The 15,387-nt window shown below is 56.4% G+C and overlaps 1 protein-coding gene across 2 annotated transcripts in view; it reads right to left on the bottom strand.

The window, feature by feature from the left end:
• PDGFRB (platelet-derived growth factor receptor, beta polypeptide) overlaps positions 1–15,236 on the bottom strand; it is a 35,271-nt gene extending 20,035 nt beyond the window's left edge. The window contains exons 1-2 of one of the 2 annotated variants that reach the window (XM_014948139.1): positions 15,124–15,236; positions 14,503–14,653 (exon numbers count right to left, since the gene is read on the bottom strand). The gene's annotated coding sequence lies outside the window, so the exon portion shown is untranslated. Of the gene's footprint in view, positions 1–14,502; positions 14,654–14,827; positions 15,030–15,123 lie in introns of those variants that run through there. The other variant, XM_014948138.1, reaches the window with a different exon arrangement.
• Positions 15,237–15,387: the final 151 nt, after the last annotated feature.

Raw genomic sequence — 15,387 nt, 5'->3', positions numbered from 1 at the left:
TCGGTGGGGTGTTTGATTCCCCCTCACTCTGGATCTGCAGAAGGAGCTGTTTCTAAGGCATCTCCTGTTGGTAAGCAGGGATTTTGCTGGAGGCTCCAAGAGTTGTGTCAACTCTTGCTCATCCCTGCCCGAAATGCCGCTCCCCCCGCTGCAGAGCCCTCCCTTCTTCCCTCCCTCCGTCTACTGCTTGACTTTTTTTTTCCCTTAGTTTTTGCTTCCCTCAATCCCAGTGAGATAAAACTTGCTAGAAAACAAATCCCCCTCCAACCCTCCCACAATTTCTGCTCCTTCCCATGAAATCAAACAAGCCCAAAGACACCCCACGAAAACCTGAGTTTCTTGCATTTTGCTTTTAAATATATCTATTTTAAGGGAATATTTAAGAGGGCTTTTTATTTAAAAATCCCTTTTATCGACATTTTTCAATAAATCTTTTCCACAGAGCATTTTCAGCCCTCCCTGGTGCAAACCAAGAGCCCAGAAGAGATGAGGCCAGAGCAGTGGGGTCTGTCCCCTGTGCAATGGGGTGACAGGTAACCCTCCCCATCGCGCCTGCAGGGACGAGGATGAATATTTCTGAAAAGCAAAATGAAGAAGCTGACAAGGAGAAGAGTAAGGGGGAAAAGGCTTCCTCTGGACCTGGACAAAGCAGGGGGAAACTGAGTTCTGAACTTGGGGATGCTCCTTGCATGGAGCTGAACTTCACAGCTCAGCCACGCTGAGCCCCAGCCCTGCCCTCTCCCTCTCCCAGCACAAGAGGCATTTTGGACCTGCTCCCAAGGCAGAACCCCAAGGAGAAGCCCCCGTGATGCTGGCACAGTGGTCCGGGGAGCTGCTAGCCAGGCACGAGGATGGCTAGTGGCAATCTGGACTTGCTGACCTGGCCGCAGGCACCGTCTCTCACTGAGCGGCTCTGCTGCCTCTTGGCCCTGGAGTGGCCTCCTCGTCTGCTTGATGTTAAGGAGGAAATGGTTTTTAAATGACGTGCGCTTGTCAGATGTTTTTATTATTCTCTTGCTTTGGCTCAACAAAAGTCTGATCTACCAGCAAATCCTTCCAGGTCTCCAGCTTATTCAGCAGCTTCCGTCTCCCCCCTCCAGAAAACCCCTCCGTGACTCCTTCTCTTTTCTGCATTTGCCAGAGGGGATGAGACCACTTATGGGGGAGAGCTGGGGCTGGGTAGGATGAAAGGAGGGAGGTGAAATTCAGACTGTAAATGGATGTGACCTCACTGTACCCACCCTCAGAGAGCACCATCCTGTAGGAGAGAGGAGGATGGACAACCTAATCTCGCTGACCCCCAAGGCACTGCCATGAGAACAATTAGCTTTGTTTCCCAATTCTCCTTTACAGAGGTGTGTGATTCATCCATTATTCAATGGTCAAGGTTGTAAGAGCAACTGGGATCCTCTCCTTTCACCCCTCCCTTGCCTGCATGCATAAGCCAGGCTGTATTTGCCTCCCCCCCCTCTCCAAACACCCTGCTGCCAGCAGGGAAGTTCTTCCCAAGCTCATGCCCAGCTTTTCGCTGCTTGTCCAGCTTCATGGCTGTCACTCATTAGTCTTGTTGCTGGTGAGACATTTGGCTTTCTCTGCCCTCACAGACAGGTCCCTCACTCCACCAGTGGTCTCTGCAGGACCACTGATGGGGCAAACCATCCCCTGCCGGCGCCAGGGAGCTGGACATGGTTGCAAGCTGGTGCTGGGCTAGCAGGGGTGTTGCTTCAGCGAGCAGTCAGAGCCCCACAGCCTCCGCCTGCTGCCTCTGGCCGCCTCCTCTTTGTGTTCATAGCTGGTTTTAATAAAGCTGCTGGTTTTGCAGAAAGGCATTTCTTCTTGGAGATGCTTCCCAAGCAGAGTGGGAGGGTGGCAGCGTCTCGCAAAGAGTGGTGACCTCTCCCTTGTTTGCCTGCTTGGGCCAGGGTGAGGGGCATGCTCGGAGATGCTTTGCCCATCCTCCAGGATGCAGGCAGTGCCTGGGTAGCAGGACAAACCTTTTTCTCTCCCTGTCACGGGGACACGTGTGCTTGCACATGTGGGTGCACACAGGCATTGCGTTTCACAAGGGATGCAAATACACCCGGCTCACTGCCAGCCTGGAGAGCACTTGTTTCCCTCCTCAGTCTCAGCTCTTGTTCTCGGCAAGAGCAATAAGACGCACCCTGTGAGTGCCAGACGAGGAGGAGCTGAGGTGGGTGCAGCCCCACCGAGTGATCTGAAAGCAGGCGCCCAGATGTTATCCCACCCAGGGACACAAACACAGGCACCTACAGCATGCTCAGCTGCCTTGGATTGTCTCTTCCAGCCCTATGGGTTAGCAGGGTGTCACAGACCCCTCAGACTCCTACATCCTTCCCAATGACCAGGAACTGAGCATTTTCAAGCCATGGGACCGTTTGCCTCCACCCATCCTGGCACATGCCTGGAGGCCATGAGGTTCTGCAGCAATGCCATGTCCAGCACCCTTCACTCAGCCCTACAGCTCCACAGCACCTTACAGCCACCAAAGTGAAGTCCCAGCTCTCCATCCCCAAATTAGACCCCTCACCATCCTCTCCTCCCCACCAGCACGGGTACAGACCTCCCCTCTGCCCCTTTCCAGCACCGTGGTGGGAGGGCAATTCGTCCCTGGCCCAGGAGGGCAGGGAGCTTTTCTCTCGAGCTGCACTGTTTATTATTCTAAAAGAGGAATTTGGCTGGGAGAGGAGACGGGAGGTCAGCTGGCTCGCAGGGAGGTCGGGCTGGCTGGGCAATGCAGCCCGGTGCCCATGCTCAGCCCCACACACCTGTGGGGTGGCTGCACTCTCGTGGGGGGCTCGGGTCCCCGGGGCCACGCTCCCCACCAGTCTCTTCTGTGGCCTCTGTGGCCACCGAGGACAGGAGCTGGGACCGGGAATGTCTGGGAGGGTTTTGAGTCCAGAGGAGACACAGATAGAGGCGACTGTCCCTGCCGGGTGACACAGCCACATTGTCTGTCCTTATCTCTCCCCTGTAATCACAGCAGCACGCATGGCCGCAGGAATGCGCCGCTCCTCCTCCAGACCTGGTTTGCAGGCGAGACGAGGGAGAGCCGAGCTGTCGGGTTTCTCAGCCCACTGCTGTCCTGGTGAGAGGGAAGCATCCCATAGCTGGCTGGGGCCAGGCACCGCTGAAAACCTGTTTGCACATTTGAGGGAGGACAGAGCCAGACCTTTTTCAGTGGTTCCTGGTGACAGGACAAAGGGCAATGGGCACAAGCTGGAAGATGGGAAGTTCCACTCGAATATGAGGAAGAACTTCTTTCTGGTGAGGGTGGCAGAGCCCTGGAACAGGCTGCCCAGGGAGGGTGTGGAGTCCCCTTCTCTGGAGATCTTCAAGCCCCGCCTGAATGCCGTCCTGAGTGATGTGCTCTGGGCAACCCTGCTTTGGCAGGGGAGTTGGACTGGATGATTTCTAGAAGGTCCCTTCCAACTCCAACAATTCCGTGATTCCGTGATGTCTGGCCCTGTGTTTTTCCAGCATGTTGCGTGGGGATAAACGGAACACCCCCCTCACCCCCCGACATCCCTGAGCAGCAGCAGCAGCGCTGTGCAGAGGGGCACCCCGGGCCATGCTCTCACAGACAGGACGCAGGGAGAGAGGGACGGAGCAGAGAGGTCAAACGCCACGGCCAAGGCCACGCAGCAGGACCACGGCTGCGCCAGGACCAGGATTCAAGTCTCATGATTCCCCATCTCATGACTTCGCAGTGTCTCCCGAGCAGCCCACTCCCATTTCTCCTGCATCCCAAGCCTGGTGACAGCTGAGTTTTCTCCTCCGCCTCCTCTCCCGCTCCCCCGCTCGACGCTGCAAGCGCAGCCGGGGGCTGATCAACTCGGACAGGAATTTCTGCGGCGGGAGCAGGGCTACGCCCAGGGTTTTGGATACAAGGAAGAGCCGTATCCAGCCTCTGCTGGGGATGGTCCAGTGAAATGTGCCCCTCTGCACAGCGCTGCTGCTGCTGCTCAGGGATGTCGGGGGGGTGGGGCTGGGGTGTCCCGTTTATCCCCATGCAACATGCTGCAAAAACTACTGGAAAGAGTCCAGCGAAGGGCAACAAAGATTATTCAAGGATTGGAGCATCTCCCTTATCAAGAAAGGCTGAGAGAGCTTGGACTCTTTAGTCTGGAGAAGAGAAGGCTGAGGGGAGACCTTATCAATGCTTATAAGTATCTAAAGAGTGGGTTGAAGGAGGAGGGAGCCAGACTCTTTTCAGTGCTTGCCAGTGAGAGGATGAGGGGCAACGGGCACAAGTTGGAACATAGGAGGTTCCACTCAAACATGAGGAGAAACTTCTTCACAGTGAGGGTGACAGAGCCCTGGAACAGGCTGCCCAGGGAGGTTGTGGAGTCCCCTTCTTTGGAGATTTTCAAGACCCACCTGGATGCAGTCCTGAGTAACATGCTCTAAACATGGTCTGGGCAGTCCTGCTTTGGCAGGGGAGTTGGACTGGATGATCTCTATGGTCCCTTCCAACTCTAAAAATTCAGTGAAATTCAGTCAAATTCAATGGTCCCACCTTTATTTAGGGAGGACCATTCCTTCAGCCATCTCTGTTGCTCCTCACACCTCACAGTGCCTTGCTGAGGAGCTCAAGCATCACCAAACCTTATTCATTTATTACTGTTCCTCCACTCCAGATCTATCTATTGTTTAAGGATGCTAGTAAGCCAAAGATGCCTTCGCTGATGCCCAAAATATGTTGTGTGGGCTCATTCTTGACTCTTCTTGGGTAATAAGGCAAGAATTTCCTTTGACTTTGCTTGGTGTGCCCTGGACACCGCTGAGCCCCCTTCCCTCTGTGGTTGCTCCCAGCGTGTGTACGGTGCAGAGCTCCTGGCAGAGCATCTCAGCACACATGGCAACCACTGCTGGCACGAGCATCGCATGGCACTGCCCATCCCCAAGCACAGATCATGTGAGACAGGGCCATTTCCAGCCCTGAACATGCCTTAAATCATGGGAGATTTACAGAGATGGGCATCCACACCAAGGAGGCCTTCCCAATCCACTGCCCTCCATCCAAGCATGCCTAGACCACATTTCTTGTGCCTCCTCCACAACCACTAATGCCCTGTGGAGAACCAGTATGAGGGTCTTCTAAGCACTGCCCAGAGCTGTGGGAGCTGGGAACCAGCCTGCAAAGCTGGTGCCCAGGGACTGGGATGGCTTGGTGTGCTGAGAAGAAGGCCAGAAGCTGCAACTGCCATGACAGCCACCTTGGAAGGGTCTCTGATCCCTACAGACCATTGAGCACCAACAAGTGGATGTGCTGTCTGCTGGAAATCAGGGTGCGCAGCCCTCTCTTGGCGAATCCAGGGGCAATTCCCGCATCCGTTGCCCCACATTGAGCTTCTCCCCTGGCTGTTCCCCTTGCCTGGGCCTCCCCACTCTGGCAATGCTGGGCAGAGGTGATGGCTGCCATCCCAGCCTCTGCGAGGGCATCTCGGCTGGCGGCGGCACGACGGTGGCAAGGGAAGGAGCGGAGAAGCGAAGCTAGGCCTCTCACACAGCCGACGGCCCTTTCTCTTCCTCTGGCTTTCTATTTCTAGCCCCTGGTCTTGCCGGGGCTGCGCTTCCAGGCGCTCCCACAATGCTCTCTCCTGGCAAACAGGCCAGGGACATCTGGTGCGAATTAGCGGGAAGTAAAATATACTTTATTTCTTCTTTGTCTAAGCGCATCTGAGTCATTAAGTGAGATCATGGGTGCCCGTGTGCGACGAGGCAGGCCCTGTATGGATCCCATGATCAATGCTGCTAGGCACTGGCTACCAAGGGCTTCTCCTGGCTGGGGGGGGTCACCATCCCCCACTTTTGAAGGCAAAAATCTCCCCGAGCAAAGGCTGGCGACCCCTGAAACCCAAGCCTTGTGTGTCCGGCAGTGAAACTCCTTGGCTTGTCCTGTTTTCCTCTGCCACCCTCCCCCCAGCCTCTGCGACTGCTTCTTTCCCACCCTTTAATCTAAATAAAACTGAGCGGGCCTTTTTTTTTTTTTTTTTTTTTTTTTTTTTTTTTTTTTTTTTTTTTTTTTCCCCTTGGCTGGAATCGTCCGGAGTTGCAACATCTCTCCTCTGGGGTCCCTCGGCTCCCATGACACTGTGTTTACTCACAGGCCAGATTATCATCACAGAGCCCTTTTTCTTTTTCCCAGCACATGGCTAGAATTAGGCAGGGCACACACATGGGGAGCCTGTCGTCCCAAGGCCCATAAACAGCTGCTGATAAAACGCAGAGGTAGGAAATCTGAAACCAGGCTGAGGAGCAGAGGGGCTGGGGAGTCCCTGGGGTCCCACACGCCATCCCTGCCCGAGGGATGAATTCCTGGGGTTAAACCCCCTCCTTGACAGCTGCCTGCCAGCGCCAAGGGGGTCCTGAGGCTTTACCCAGGTGCTGGTGGGACCAAGGGGTGCTGAGAGCCCTGGGTGCTTGCTTGCAAGGGGGTTTCTTTTAGTCACACAGAGGAGAGATTTTACAAGCACTTACAGCAGCATCACAAATGCCTGAGCCCTCTGAGCAGATTTGCCAGAGACCCTTGGTCTATGAATACGTGATTCAAGCCACAACCACTGATCCCCAGTGTAGATCAACTTCTCTAGGAGATGCTCAAAGCACGGGCAGATGCCACCTCTGGGGCAGTGCGAGCTCAGGGCCACTGTGCCCACACACAGGGACGGCTCTCCTGCCTGATGCTGCTGCAGGGAGCGGGGCTGGCATGACGGGACCCCCCACCCAGGACCCCAGACCCTGGTCTCCACCTTCACTAGGATCTGGAGAAGGTGGCTGTGCGGTAAGGAGGATGCCAGTCCTGCAACAGATGACAGGACATGAGCTAGCACAGTGAGCCTCCTCCAGGCCAGCCAGGGGCTATTGAGGGCTTTGATAGCATCTGCCAGAAAGCCAAAAATGAGGACCGTGACTCCAAAGCTGTGGGGGGGAGGATGCCAGGGAGGATGACGAGTCCACGTTGAGCCCCAGAGGCGTGATTCAGCAGCTCTGGGGTCAGATATGTGAGGAATGGGGTGGGGTGGTGAGCCCCATGCAGCCCCGTTTCGGCTGTGGCCATCTTCCCTCTCCGAATATGGCGGGGGGGGGACTGTGACGTCCCCACACATGATCCAGAAAACCTCCAGCCGTGGGCTCTCCGCAACACATCGCTGCGAGGAGCTGGGACAGGGGGGAACGTGGGACGACGGCGAGCCCTGCTCTCTCATCCCCAATTCCCCCCTCCCTGCTTTCCCTCTCCGTTTCAAGCCCATGGGAGATGGAGGAAACGAGTGACCTACTTAGTGCAAGTTCAAAATAAAACGAAACATCTGTTTGGAGAGGCGCCAGCGTTATAAATAATCCCCCAGCCCCGAGTGTTGGTATTCGTGGCCCTTTGGGCTGCGCATGCTCCCCCGCTTCCGCTTTCGGAGGAAAGGCCGGGTCCCGGGGGGGCGACGGGGCTGCTCCCCGGAGCCTGCGAGCTTGGCCCGGGCTGTGGGAAAACCCTGGGCGAGGAGCAGGTCTCACCTGGGGCTGGGGAAGGAGGGATGGGGGCGTTGGGAGGAACGGCTGCCACGTGCCGGGCAAGGCAGATGGGGTGCCTCCTGACCCTCACTGCAAACCCCAGTCCTCACCCCAGCTGAATCCTGCCCCCTTTGGTCTCCCCAGGGCAGCCAGTGTGTGCCAGGACCATGGTGATGGTGGGGCTGGTACTGGTCCGTGGTGGGGCTGGTACTGGTCTGTGGTGGGGCTGGGGGTTGGCCAGCATTTTGGAGCACATCCCTGCTGGCGTTGTGCATGACCAGTGATGCTCACACCTTGGGGCTCACCCCTTGCAGTGCAATGACCCCCAGGCGGTCACAAATGGGCCCCTTGGGAGCACATCAGCCTTTCCCAGTGCCTTTCTCCAGCAGGATGCTTCAAAGGATGCGATGGAGCCCAGACAGGGCTGCCCATGACCGTCCCCCAACTTCTCCATCCCCCCTGACAGCAAAGGCATTTTTGGGAGAGCACCCCATGCTGCTCCACAAGCACGTGAGCAGTGTGAGTTATGAAGGTGGCTGCAAGGCACCCAAAATGCTGCTCCACAAGCACGTGAGCAGTGTGGCTGCAGGGCACCCACACCATGGGCTAGGACCCACACAGCTCCCTGCATCACTTCACCACTGGCCCAGGGAAGAGGCAGCTCCAACTGCAAAGCCTTGGGGCTGGCTGGTAGAACTCTCTGGCCCCTCCATCCCCAAACTGGAATATCTGGGGGTCCCAGCTCCCAAGCACGCAGGGCTGGATGGGGCTGACCTCTCTGAGCAGATCCTATCCTCCTGCTTGATGCTTTTCCCCACTGCCTGCAGGGTGGAGAGGGGAAGCAGGGGATGTGGGACCAAGGGTCGGGCACCATCCTGGCTGCTCATCCCATGCCCTGCCACCCTCAGGGCTTTCCTCACTCTTGTGCCACAGCTTCCAGAAAGCTGTGTCTCCCTTCCCACAACGATTCAAGGGAAGCACTTTGCTAAGGTGTACACGAGGAGGAAAACAGTCCCCAGCACATCAGCATCTCCATCACCTGCTCACAATCACTGCTCAAGGGTGGCTGCTATGGTGGGGCCAGGGATAAGGCCAAAGGTCCCAGCTGGCTCTAATTAACCACTAATCATCAGCTGCGAGGAGAGGGCGATAGAGGCAAGAGGAGAAAAAGAGCCATTCTGAGCCCTAGTAGGATGTAGGGGCTTTGCAAATTCCCAGGAGCAGTTCTAACTGTTGTGGTCTTACCAGCCCTACATCCCAGTGAAAGCAACCTGATCCTCCTCTGAAGATTTCCCTGAGACACGAGTCTGCTGGGAAGGAGGAGATAATTTGCGTGGATGCATCGGCTCTTCTCTTCCTGGCTGCCTACGAGGGACCCGAGCTTAATTGCTTTGTTCTGGGGTTTTAGGCTCTCGTGGCTGGGATTAGGCGCTCACCAGCTCTGTGGTCAGGGCACCCTTCACCCCTCCGTGGGACCTGGAGAGGAGCCTGGCACCGTGGCCAGGGGAGGAGAGGACAGGGCCAGGCAGTGCTGGGGTGTGAAGGGCAGAGGCTGCTTTCAGAGGGGGGGTTGTGTTTGATTTGACCCTGTTAATTCTGGGTCCCTGAGAGGGAGCAAAATGCAGCTGCTGGTGCAGCTCTTGGGGATGGGGGCTGCTCCTGCTCCCCCCTCCATAAGTCTACCAGTGGGGCAAGAAGACCAGGGTGGTGGCAGCCAGCTCCAGGACCGCAGAAACAACCAAAACACAGTTATGGGGGCAGCCACCCTCACCCCGCTGGGGTCAGAACCCAGGCAGGCAATGGCACACGATGAGGGTCTGGCCCTCACCTCCTTATAACAAGAGGACCTGGGGGCAGCGATGGAGCTTTTTAGGGTGGGAGGGCACAGAAAGCCAAGCACGTTGCACAAGGAATGTTTCCCTCTTGGATAACTGCTTCCTACGTGCTCTGGGCAGGCAGCAGGAGCCGTGCTGGCCATCCTGCACACAGGGTCCTTTATAACCTCCAGCAGTTCCTCTCCCCTCCTCATGGAGCAAAAATCAGCTCCCCTTTGCACCCCAAACAGCCTCTGTGCCCCAAAACCCCACGGATCCTCTGGAGGAGAAGCCGAGGCAGGACTCAGGCTGGCAGCAGCCTGCAACCCCTGCCCTCCCACAGCTTTAAAATGGGCACCGAGTCCTGTTCCCCGCACCAAGAATCCGCCTCCCTGAATCAGACCATATTCTCCCAAAACAGCTCCCGGGCTGGAGAGGGAAACTTGGCAGCCGCCTGCAGGGAGAGAGGAGGGGACCCTCTGGCGATGCCGGCAGTGGGGTTTCTGTCCTGCAACCCATTTGCTCAGCGGAGGCTGAAACCAAGGTGACTTTCACGAGCGGAGAACGCGCTCGCAGAGAGCGGGGCCCGAAATGGTGTATTTTCTGCTGGCCCCCGTTCAGACAAACCCACAAGCAAACATATTTTTTTATTTTTTTTTGTATAAATAAGACAGTGTGTCTCGCCAGTTAAAGCAATTCAAACATGAATGTAGCAATTTAATTGGTGCCAATTACTGTGTCTCGGTAGCATTAAGATTTCAGTCACAGACTCTGGCTCACAGTAGACGGGCCAGAAGGGGGAAGGCAGAGGGATGGGCAGGATGGGGCCCTGCTCCGAGGGGCAGGTTTGCCTGTCTCCTGCCTGCTTTGGGAGCCTTGTCCCACACAGCAGCTCTGGTGCTGCCCACAGAGCCATAGAATCACATGGGGTTGGAAGGGACCTCTGGAGATCATCTAGTCCAACCCCCTGCCAAAGCAGGTCCACCCGGAGCAGGTTGCACAGGAACATGTCCAGGCAGGTTTAGAATGCCTCCAAAGAAGGAGACTCCACCACCTCTCTGGGCAGCTTGTTCCAGGGCTCTACCACTCTCACAGTAAAAAAGTTCCTCCTCACGTTTAGGTGGAACTTCTTATACTCAAGTTTGTCCCCATTTCTTCTTATCCTGTCACCGGGCACCACTGAAAAAAGACCAGCCCCATCCTGACACCGTCCCTTTAAGTATTTGTATGCATTGATTAGATCTATGAGGAAGTAGAAGTCCTCTTCCGTAGCAGGGAGAAGGTACCTCCTACTCCATTTGTCTCCTGGTTTGCAGCCTGGGGGCTGACAGCCAGCACAGCGCCCTGGTTACATCCCTGCACTCACCAACCCTTCCCTGCTCCTGCTCCTGGACCTCACAGCCTCCTGTGAGCCCCATCACACACCGGCTCTTGCTGAGCCTGGGGAAGAGCATAGGATGGGTGTTAGTGGAGACCTGGATGGATAAGCAGGTGCCCCTGCAGTTGTGCCCTGGAGAGGACAAGTGCCTCCATGGGTGCAGGACATTACACCACTTGCACTACACAAGCCTGGCTTTCCTGGCAGCAGCCTTTCTGCAGGGTCTTGTATGAGCTCCCTCCACGGGCTCTCCACGCACAAGTTCTCTGTCTCTGCAGGTTGGTGGTTGCAGGAGAAGGGTACAAACACAGACCAGGGCATGCCACAGCCTGTGTCCCAGGTGTGTGCCCAGGGATGTTCAAAAACCAGATTGTGAGGGGCAGCACATCACTGTATGTGATGCTGCCCTTCCAGGAGGAGACATCCCATCGGGAGCAGAGCAGGGCAGAGGTGCGCTTGGCTGGGGGAACCTAATTAGGCAACCGGGGAGAGGAGGAGGAGGAGGGGAAAGAGCCACCCCTAAAACAAGCCTCGTTATGTCCAATTTGCCTGGCGAAGCGGAAGGAGCCTCCTGGAGTTGCTCCAGCCTCTCAGGAAACAATACCCAGCCTATACCCTCCCCTCGCAGCTCCTCTCCAGGGGATTTCTTTCCCTTGGTTAAAGTACAAACAAACAAACGCCATGAAGTGTTCTGCCCGGATCCTCCCTCGCAGCGATAGGATGTGTCCAGCCAGCCCTGAGGCCACGCGGTCCCCAGCTCCCTCCAGCTCTGGGCCAAAGGCAGCTCTTGCTGCCAGCACCAGCGGCTGTGCTCCCATGGGATTCGGCCACCACACGGCTCCTCCGCTCCCTGCCCTTTGCTGCTGCATCCCGGGAAGACGCTTTGCCAGAGCCTGACCCTACAAACACCACTGCAATCCCATCCCACTTCAGCATGGTGTCAGACACCAGGGCCAGAGGGACCTTGGGGACCACCTGGCCCCAGGGTGGAACTGGGAGCAAGGTCCCTGCCCGGGCCCTGTGGCAGCAGCCGGTCACACTGATCCATCATTTGGGTGATGTTGTCCAGCCAACATGGTCTCTTCTTGCACATCATCTCACTCTCAGCCCGAGAGCATTTCTTAACCTCAGCTTTCCTTTGGTGCTCAGTAGGACAATTTTGTCTTGCCCTGGTCCTGGAGAAGAGCTCAGTGCTCTCCTCTTCCTAACAGTGTCGTTCTGAAGGAGAAGGAAATCCTGTCACAGACCCATCAAAAGTGAGGCTGAAAGAGATCGTGGTGTCATTGCTGTGTTGTGATGCCCATATCTCCTCAGCCAGAGGTTTGCCTGATGTGTCCTGTGAAACCTGCAGGGCTAAAGACACCCAGCCTCATGTCTTTAAACCTACAGATGTTTCCCCTAAAAGCTAACTTTTTTTTCTTTGCAGTGACCTTTTCTGTGCATGGAGACGGTGTGCTGCCTCCACCAATGCCCAGTGACCAACCAGTCCCATTAACTCCTCTTCCAGCCCTCCGGAGTCTATTCTGGGCTTCTCCTCAACCCTTGTGCTCACCCTGAGTTTTTCCACTCCATGTTCATCCTTGCTGAAGCCCTTGGCATCGCTCACTGGGGAGGGCCTGCTCCCTCCACCGTGTGTGCTTGGTCTGCCTCCAGCAGATCCCATGGGAAGATCTGCAGGTTTCCCTGCACCACCCTGCAACCTGGTTGGTGTCCACTACAGCCCCCAGACCCTTTCCCACCCCACAAACTGCCTGGTTGCTATTTGCTCCCCAGGATGACGCACAACCATTTAATATTTTCTTCCTGATGGCAGCTGTCCCAGCTCGCTGTTGCCTGCTTGACCCTAAGACTCCTTCTGGAGTCTTTGGGATCCTCCTGCTCTCCAATCTGCCCACATACCAGCTTGGTGCCAGCCCAGAGTTTATTACATATGCTTGTCCATCAATTCCAGAGGACCAAGCCCAGGCTGGAGCCCTGCAGGACCTCACTAGAAATGCCCAGAACTTTAGACAAGCAGCCATGGCTAACTTCTCCCTGACTGCAGCACTACAGCTGGCTGTGCTCGTGTTCAGACCGTGCTCCCTGTACTGACCACCCTGAATTCCCAGACCTGTGCAGGGACGCAGGAGATGAGCTGAGGGCTGGTATTTGGGTGGCTGCTCCTCAGCGAGGACCCTCCACGCTGTTGAGCTGGAGGAAGGGACAGATGGTTTTAGGAAGAGAGAAAAGCCCTTTGCGTGCTGCAGGTGGGTCTCTGCGGCTTGATGCTTTTCCCAAGCACCAACCCCTCTTGATGCACCGACTGAGTCGGGGAGGTTTCCTGGACCCAGGGATGCTGCTCAAGGATGGTGTCTGCCACCGGGGCCACAGCACACCCAAGCCTGGGGTGACATTTAGTGTTAAGGAGTGACTTCAAGCCTCATGTCAGACCATGCCCAGGGCTGGCTGTCAACCAAGGTGGCTACCTGGCAGTTCTCCCTTTGAGCCAGCCCAGCATGTGCCCTCTGCCAGGCAGAGCCACGTCTTTGCCTCTGGCTCCGGCTGTCTGAACAAATTGTGCCCTTTCCCGAGAGCATGGGGTGCACAGGCACCATGTACTGACCACCGTTGAGGTGGAAATGACCCCTCAACCAAACACTTTGGAGCTCTGGGGCTCAACATCGCCCATCTTTGTCATCGATGGGAGACCCTCTGAAAAAATTTGGGACCGTCAAACCTCTGCAAACAGGGTTTGCAAGCCGAACTGACTACTTTTAGCTGTTTTCCCACTGCTTTAGCAGAAACCAGAGGTCCTCTGGGGCAAAGATGGAGCAGCACAACATCCCTTTCCACCACAAGTCCTGCTTTGAAAGTCTCCCTGTTGGCAGGTGAGCGCAGAAGCTGGATGCTCTAAGCCCACAATGGTCCCGGTGTGAGCACCAAAGCCCCACAGCTCATGCTGAGCCTGTCCCCAAGCTGTCAGGGCACCCTGAGTCAGCACGGCTTCACTCCAGACCAGTTCCAGCCTGTTGGAGTCCCTCTTGAGGGACTTGGAACAGCAGAGCGGTTGCCCACATCCATGCCTATAAGGGTTTTACCAGGCTCTCCTCCCTCCAGAACCTGGCACGCCAGGGCGCAGGCGCTGAGCAGGGCTTGCAGATGTCCCTCTCCAGCTCGTCCTGGCCCATGGGGACAGGAGTCCCGCCAAGGGAACAGACCAGATTGGCGTGGTCCTAGGAGGACCCTGCATTTTGAGGATGACCACAGAGGTGTTTGGATGATCTAACGCTGCGGTGATGCTACTCTGCAGTGGGGCACCTCTAAAAGATGTCTCACTGGGATGGTGAGCAGTCTCTTCCCCATGAACACCCCAGCCCTCCCACAGCCGCTGGGCTGGATGAGCCAGGCTAACCCCCCAGTCCAATCCAGGGAGGGACCAAAAGCTCCCCAGGGATAAGCAGAGATCCCCTGGGTCCCACTGCAGCTGGGTCCCCCCTCCTGCCCTACAACTGCAGTGTCCCCTTTGGTCCCCGCAGCCATCCCAGCCCAGCCCAGGGGAGAGCTGATGGGACAGCTTTTCCCACAGGATGCCACAGAGCTCAGCCAATCTCCACCAAACACCACCTCCCCAGGGATGGTGGGGCATTTTGGGGTGCCAGCCCCTTGCAAGGGAGCAAACCCCTTTCCAGAGCAACCAGGCTGGCTTGGGGTCTGTACCACCTCCAGCGTGAGGCTTCCTGGCTGGAGACCCGGAGCAGAGCGGGAGGGTGAGCTGACACCCGGGTGGGTGACGTGAGGGCTTACCTTGAGCAGGGTCCCACCGGGTGGGAGCTGGTGCCACACGTCCCACGGGCACTGGCCGCCCCGAAAATTCCTTCTTCTCCTCCTCCGCGCTCTTTATCTGCCGAGGCTCTCCCTGCCCTCCCAGCCTTCCCCAGCTGGCAAGGCTTTTCCACTTAAAGGAGAAAGAGAGGGAAGGGAAGAAATGAAGTGGAGGGGAGGAGGGGAAAAAAAAATAAAATAAAATCAAAAGGAGAGGCAAGGCTGTGCCAGGGCTGGGCTGCAGCCAAGCCCTCGCTCTGCTCCTCTAGTGCATCTCAGCAGCGCCCTGGGCAGCCCCCCAGCCCACCTGGGAGGGGGTCCGGCTGCCTGGGGCCCCAGCGTGGAGCAAAGCCCCTGGACGAGGGGTGCACACGCGTGTGTGTGCGTGTATAAATAAAAGAGACCTCGGGAGGAGGAGAAGGGGGGAGGCTGCCTCGCCAATGAGGAGCGGAGTCCCTCCGACTTCCTCCCTCCACCCTCTGCGGGGACCCTTTGCAGAGCAAAACTTGCCACTAAAGCCCGGCAGACAAGCAGGACGAGGGGAAAAAGATGTTAAAAAAGGGAGGAGAAGCCAAAGTGGCTGCAAGGAGAGGGGATTTTTACCGCGGGCTGCCGATGACGGGGAGCAGTGAGGGCCCGGCTAACGGGAAACAAAAGAGCCCGGACCAGCCCGGCTCTCGCCTCCTTAAACCAGAGGGAAGGAGCTGCTCTCTCCCTGTGTCTGTTTTCAATTCTGGCCTTTTTCCCTGTTTTCTTTTTCTTTTCTTTTCTTTTTTTTTCCCCTCAAGCCCCCCCCTCCCGTTTTTTTTTTTTTTTTTTTTTTTTTTTTTTTTTTTTTTTTTTTTTTTTTTTTTTTGTTTTATTATT

This window comes from Calidris pugnax, unplaced genomic scaffold (assembly GCF_001431845.1).
Source record: "Calidris pugnax isolate Ruff unplaced genomic scaffold, ASM143184v1 scaffold27, whole genome shotgun sequence".
NCBI lineage: Eukaryota > Metazoa > Chordata > Aves > Charadriiformes > Scolopacidae > Calidris > Calidris pugnax.
Note: the sequence above shows the minus strand (reverse complement) of the source record. Positions and strands in the feature narration are given on the sequence as shown.